We start from the raw sequence: 6800 nt of genomic DNA, 5'->3' as shown, positions 1-6800 counted from the left end.
TTTTTGAGATGGAATCTCACTCTGTCATACAGGCTGGAGTGCAGTGGTGTGATCTCTGGTCACTGTAACCTCCCCCTTCCAGGTTAAAGCAATTCTCTCGCCTCAGCCTCCTGAGCAGCTGGGATTACAGATGTGCATCACCATCACTCCTGACTAATTTTTGTATTTTTAATGGCGATGGCGATGGGGTTTCACCACATTGGCCAGGCTGGTCTCAAAATCCTGGCCTCAAATGATGTGCCCATCTTGGTCTCCCAAAATGCTGAGATTACAGGCATGAGCCACTGTGCCTGACCATGGTACTTTTATTGTATCTCATTTTCTTAACTTTTTAAAATTTAATTTATAATTGAGAAATAATAATTGTTCCTTACAATTTTCTGTATACTTATTTTGTACAATATTTTGTTTTATAATATGTAAGTATATTGTCGATGGTTGCATAGCACATATTAACATATGCATTAATTCACCTATGTATTTTTGTGGTTAAAACACTTAAAATCTACTCTCAACAATTTTCAGGAATATTAAATAACATAATTAACTATAGTCATCGTTTTGTACCATAGATCTCTTGAACATATTCCTCTTATTTAACTGGAATTTTCATGCTTTCATACACATCTTCCTAAGCTCCCCCTGCCCAAGCCCTTGAAAACCACCATTTTACTCTCTACGTCTGTGAGTTCACCATTTTTAGTTTTCACGTAAGTGAGATCATGTGGCATCTGTCTTTCTGTGCCCAGTTTATTTCACTTAATATAATGTCCTCCAGGGTCATTAATGTTGTTCCAAATGATGTATGTTTATTTCAAATTATCAACAAATGAAGAAAGGATACAGATCAACTCATGTCAATACTTTTTAAAAACATTTTACTTTTAATAAGAATCAATTATATCATTTCAAATATATATAAATATGTCACTTTGAAAGAAAATAATTTGTTGAACCTTATTGCGCTTTATACAAGTTTTGAATAAAATACATTTAATTTTTATTCTATAAGAATATTAGTGTGCAAATAAATCCTGAAGGTGTATATTGACTCTTATTGAAAGATTATTTTTGTCACTGATTAAACAAACAAGCTTGAGGAGATACATAGCTACAATCTGGCCAAATATTAAAACGTAAATGTACAAAAATTACTTAATAGTTACAAAATATAAATATTGATTCTTTGAGATATATTTTTTCAGCTATGTAAGTAGCTCTATGTCTTAAGATTATGTCCCAAAACATTAAATTTATTTTGATCTATGATTTACGAAAAATGCAGAGAATCTATAGGTTTACATTTGCTAAACCTATACACAAGGATACCTTATCTTTACAACACAAGCATAGCTTTCCACCTCCAAGGCATCCTATTAGCTGTCTGTTCTGGAAAGCTCTCTCTTGCACCAAGCAGTGGTTCAGCCTCCTTCTAACATAACTTACAATAAAGAAAGTTATGACAAGTTCTGCATATCAGAAAATATTGAGTCTAATTCAATTAATTATTTTAGGCATCCGAAAATTGTGTCTAATAAATGTAACCACATCTATTACTCAATAGTCTGATATTATCACTTGTTGCCCCAAAGGGCAAATTATTCAAGCCAAAAATCACATTCTTTTTTCTTCTAGAAAGAAAAAAGCATATGAAATCTTATTTACATTCCTTATAACTGATTGTTGTTTTATTTAGAAAAAAATATATTATTTTAAGTGTCATGGAAGATGAAAGCTAAAATCTGTTTCTAGTCCATTGCCAAAGAATAGAAAATAAACTAAAATCTGAGTGAAAGCTTTTAAAGATACAGTGCTGTCTTTGAAGCAGATCAGTGCTCTTATTCAAAGGAAAAAAAGAGAAGCAAGTGAACCAGAAGCAGAGCATTTGACATCCCATTTTATTCTAAAAGCTCAACCCAAAAAGGGGCGGACTTTTCAGAGAAATAGGATAGTTGAGTAATGAAAAGACATAAAACCACAGAAAAATATAAGTTTTATGAAGAATGATTTTTCTACTTTGATGCATTACATTCAGAAGTTTTTACGTGAGATACTTATTAACTTCTTTTATTTGTGGGAACGGTTTTTGGATTTGAAAGAAGGAAACAAATATGGAGTTTCTCTCATGTAAAATACACATAGACAACTAGAAAAAAATTATAAATAACTGATATCATTTCATATTAAAAATATTTGCTTTGCATAGTTTAATCAAAAGATTACAAGATATTTTACATTTTGTTGCTTTTAATTTGAAATTGTATTATATTTGCTGCCTGTGTATTCATTTCTGAAGTCAATGCTTGTCAAGATATTAAAGTAAATCATAATGGCTTTTGTATAGTGCAATATAAACACATAAGCTTTGAAACTAGATTTATGATCATTCCCTTTTCTGTCAATTTCTCAAGACTGTACCCAAGTTAATAAGCCTTTTTAAAAATCAGTAATTTTATAATAAAAAATGATAACTTATGACCAAGGTAGTAGGCAGTACAGAGAAAATGAAATAATATACATAAAACACTTAGCACAATAACAGACACATAGTTGGTACCATACCATTGTTAAATGGCCTATGTAGTGTGCAAGAACTGAGGAATCAATATTTCAGCTTTTAACTTTCAGAGGAACAACTGAGAGTAGCATCTGACCCTCATATTTTTTTTTAAAAATTGAAATATCCTAGGTATAACTACATCATCTATCAAACATATCTGTTTATCATGCTGATATTAATTACTAATGGCTAAAGACTCCTTGCCCAGATTTATCGTCTATTATCACAGTAGCTGAAACATCACCTAGGACTTTTGATAAAAAGTGAAGGGAGGCTGGGAGCTATGGCTCACGGCTGTAATCCAAGCACTTTCAGAAGCCGAGGAGGGCGGATCACAAGAACAGCAGATCCAGACCATCCTGGCCAACATGGTGAAACCAAGTCTCTACTAAAAATACAAAAATTAGCTGAGCATGGTGGTGTGCCTGTAGTCCCAGCTACTCAGGAGGCTGAGGCAGACGAATTGCTTGAACCCGGGAGGCGGAGGTTGCAGTGAGCCGAGACTGTGCCACTGCACTCCAGACTGTCTACAGAGTGCCTCCTCCAAAAAAAAAAAGCTAAGGGAACCAGATCAAATTACGCAATCTGGAGTTCCCAGTATCCACAGTAGTTTTATAAAAGGAAGTATGTTCAAACTAAAGGTAATTTTGGAGAAAATAAAGAAAAAGGAGGTGATAAAAGTGCAATTGTGAGAAAATGAGGAGAATTATTGTTTTTAAATAGGTGGTAGTTTTACAGAGGGTTTATGAGTCCACTATTCTAAAACATTTTTTGATCCTACTGTGTGTCATGCTGTGGAATATATGCAATTTAGATAAGTTTAAAACTATGAAACTATACCTGGGGTATCTTTTTTTTTTTTTTTTTTGAGATTGAGTTTCACTCTTGTTGCCCAGGCTGGAGTGCAATGGCAGGATCTCAGCTCACTGCAACCTCTGCCTCCTGGGTTCAAGAGATTCTCCTGCCTCAGCCTCCGAGTAGCTAGGATTACAGGCCTGTGCCACCACATCCAGCTAACTTTGTATTTTTAGCAGAGGCAGGGTTTCTCCATGTTGGTCAGATTGGTCTCGAACTCCTGACCTCAGGTGATCAGCTCGCCTTGGCCTCCCAAAGTGCTGGGATCACAGGGGTGAGCCACCTCACTCAGCCTACCTGGGGTATCTTCTTATCTCTTCCTCGAGTCTTCTCCTAGTGCTTTCCCATTTTTGGAATATCAAATCCTCAAATCATTTAGTTTTGCCCTCATACATGTTTAAATTAAATATGAAATGAAGAAAATGAATGGAATTTTTTTATTTGTTATGCTCTTCTGTCATATAAATTCAGAAATTTTAAAAAGATGTTTTTCTTCAAATTATATTTTCTCAACTCAAAGAACTGATTAATCAGGAAAGTAACCTGCCATTATTGTTCACTCCTACTTAAACTCATGTTAAATTCAGGATTCAATACACTAATTATCACCACCATCCCTAAGACGGCTCTGTCATCACCGTATCTTATGCTTCCTAACAAACCATACTAATGTCCTGAAGATTGTATTTTAAGTTTCTCATGTACTTCTACTCGATTTTAAAGGCCAAAGTAAAGTTTTCTAAGAACATGCTCCAATTTGTGAGCAAATGTCCATTTGGCATCTGTAGCCACATGAGAGTCAGAATAACAGAGCACTTTTACTGTGCTATCAGTGACAGCTCTGCCTCTATTAACTAGACAGCAGTATTTCAGCTAAAGCTCTCCAGACTAACCCCCAGTACTATTTGAAACTGTGACCTTTTTGATGATGGATGTGTCACTAACACAAACATTTTACCAACTTTTAAAAGAAATGTCTGTGTCGGAGCTTGAGAACAGGGATTGTTTTCATGCAATATTTGAAATAGATGTATAATATTAAAATATGATGGATGAGAATGGTGAAAATTATATATTCCAATGTGACTGAGCTTTCAATAACCTAGAAATGCATGCTCATCAGAGAACTCCAACTAGAAAGTTTAAATCTCATAAATCAGAGGTTTAATACCGTGAACTTACAGAATCATGTAATAAACTTCTAAAGCTGTAGATTATTAGATTCTGCACCAAAATATTCACGGAGAATCATCAAGAATCTGTATGTTTAGCATTTTTTTCCACCATCGGCCTACTGAGAGAGATTAGAGGCAAGTAGTTAGAAGTTAGTTTTCTACAGTCAGAACAGCAGCATTTCAAACCCCAGCTCCACCTGTTTCTCACTACCTTAGTTAGTAAGTTCCTTAAATCATAACCATCAGTTTTCATAGCAATAGATTATGGAAAAGAATTATATCTTTCACATAGGATTAAATAAATAATGCATGCAAAATGCATACAGTCTCAACCCTTAAAAACATTATCTACTGTCGTTGTTGTTCATTGCTAGTAGAGTTAAAATTTCAAAAAAACGAAGTCCTTGAAAACACGTTATCTGTATGTGAGCAGGCTACTTCCAAGCAGATTTTTTCTAAATTTTCAATGTTACACAAAATATTGTAAGAAGTTTTCATGAAGGGGCCAGTGTATATTCCAGAGAAACCTATAGTGGAAATGTTATACATTCTATAAAATATATAACAAAGTATTTATTTATTAGTATATATTTTTAAAGAGACGGGGTAGTGCTCTATCATCCAGGCTAGAGTTGCAGTGGCATAATAATAGCTCACTGCAGCCTCGACCTCCTGGTCCCAAGCAATCCTCCTGCCTCAGCCTCCTGAGGAGCTGGGACTACAGGCATGCACCACCACAGCTAGCTAATTTGTTAGTTTAAATTTTCTGTAGAGACTGAATCTCATTTTGTTGCCCAGGTTTATCTCAAACTCCTAGCCTCAAGTCATCCTCCTGCCCTGGCCTCCCAAAGTGCTGGGATTACAGGTATCAGCTACTGTACCCAGCCTAAATTTGCTTTTTGCAAAGAAATGTTTTGTTTAAAAAGAAAAGAAGTCAGCCGTTAGTTTGATTCTCTTACTTACATCAAATAACACTCACAACTAATTATCTTAGACAAAGAGAAAAGAAAAACCTTCATTCCATCTCCATTTCTGGATTTTCTTGCCAGGCTAGCAGAGGACACATGCATTAGTTCATTTTCACACTGCTGTCAAGAACTGCTCAAGACTGGGCAATTTATAAAGAAAACAGGTTTAATTGACTCACAGTTCAGAATGAGCTGAGGAGGTCTCCGAAAACTGACAATCATGGCAGAAGATGAAGGGAGAGCCAGGCACCTTCTGCATAAGGTGGCAGGAAGAAGGGCTGAGAGAAGAAGGAAGAGCTCCTTATAAAATTCTCAGATCTTGTGAGAACTCACTCACTATCACGAGCACAGCATGGTGAAAACCTTCTGCATGATTCGATCACCTCCACCTGGTCTTTCCCTTGACACATGGGGATTATGGGGATTACAATTCAAGATGAGATTTGGGTGGGGACACAAAGTCTAAGCATAGCAACATATCTGTGATAAAATTCCATATTGAACAACTGGCACACAGGCCAGGCACAGTGGCTCACACCTGTAATCCCAACACTTTGGGAGGCCAAGTCCGGTGGATCCGGAGTTTGAGACCAGCCTGGCCAACATGGTAAAACCTGGTCTGTACTAAAAATACAAAAATTAGCTGGGCATGGTAGAGGGCACCTGTAGTTCCAGATACTCAGGAGGCTGAGGCAGGATAATCGCTTGAACCCAGCAGGCGGAGATTGTGGTGAGCGGAGATCACGCCTCTGCACTCCAGCCTGGGCAAAAGATGAAGACTCCACCTCAAAAAAACAAAACTAAAACAACTGGCTCAGTGAATCCGAGGTGTTGAGTGTTTTGATTTATACTAAGTGGACAGTCTGAGGAAGCAGATCAAATTTGGGCAGAAGCCTAAGTAGGGAGAAAGTGCATAGTATTTTCTTTCAAACGGTGAAGGGATTAGCCTCAGCAGAGCCCTTGTTTTGGGCAATTTCTATCTCCTAAACTACTCAATGACCAAATGAAATAGCCAGAGGCTTTCTGCTATATCTTGATTTGTAGGGCATGGGCCAAGAAGCAGTGATAAGGTAAAGCCTGGAGGCTTCAAACTGCCAAATAAATCAAAGCCTTAAGAACAGAAATAGAATAGAGGTCGTGTTTTCTTCTTAGTTAATGTTAAAAGTGAATTTCTATTGTTTACTCTCAGATAGCAAAGATATTTCACAAATACACTATTGAGGTTTCTTTAAAATCAAGAAT

The sequence above is a fragment of the Cebus imitator genome, unplaced genomic scaffold (assembly GCF_001604975.1).
Source record: "Cebus imitator isolate Cc_AM_T3 unplaced genomic scaffold, Cebus_imitator-1.0 Scaffold35, whole genome shotgun sequence".
In the NCBI taxonomy this organism is placed as follows: Eukaryota; Metazoa; Chordata; class Mammalia; order Primates; family Cebidae; genus Cebus; species Cebus imitator.
This window is presented reverse-complemented; position numbering follows the sequence as displayed.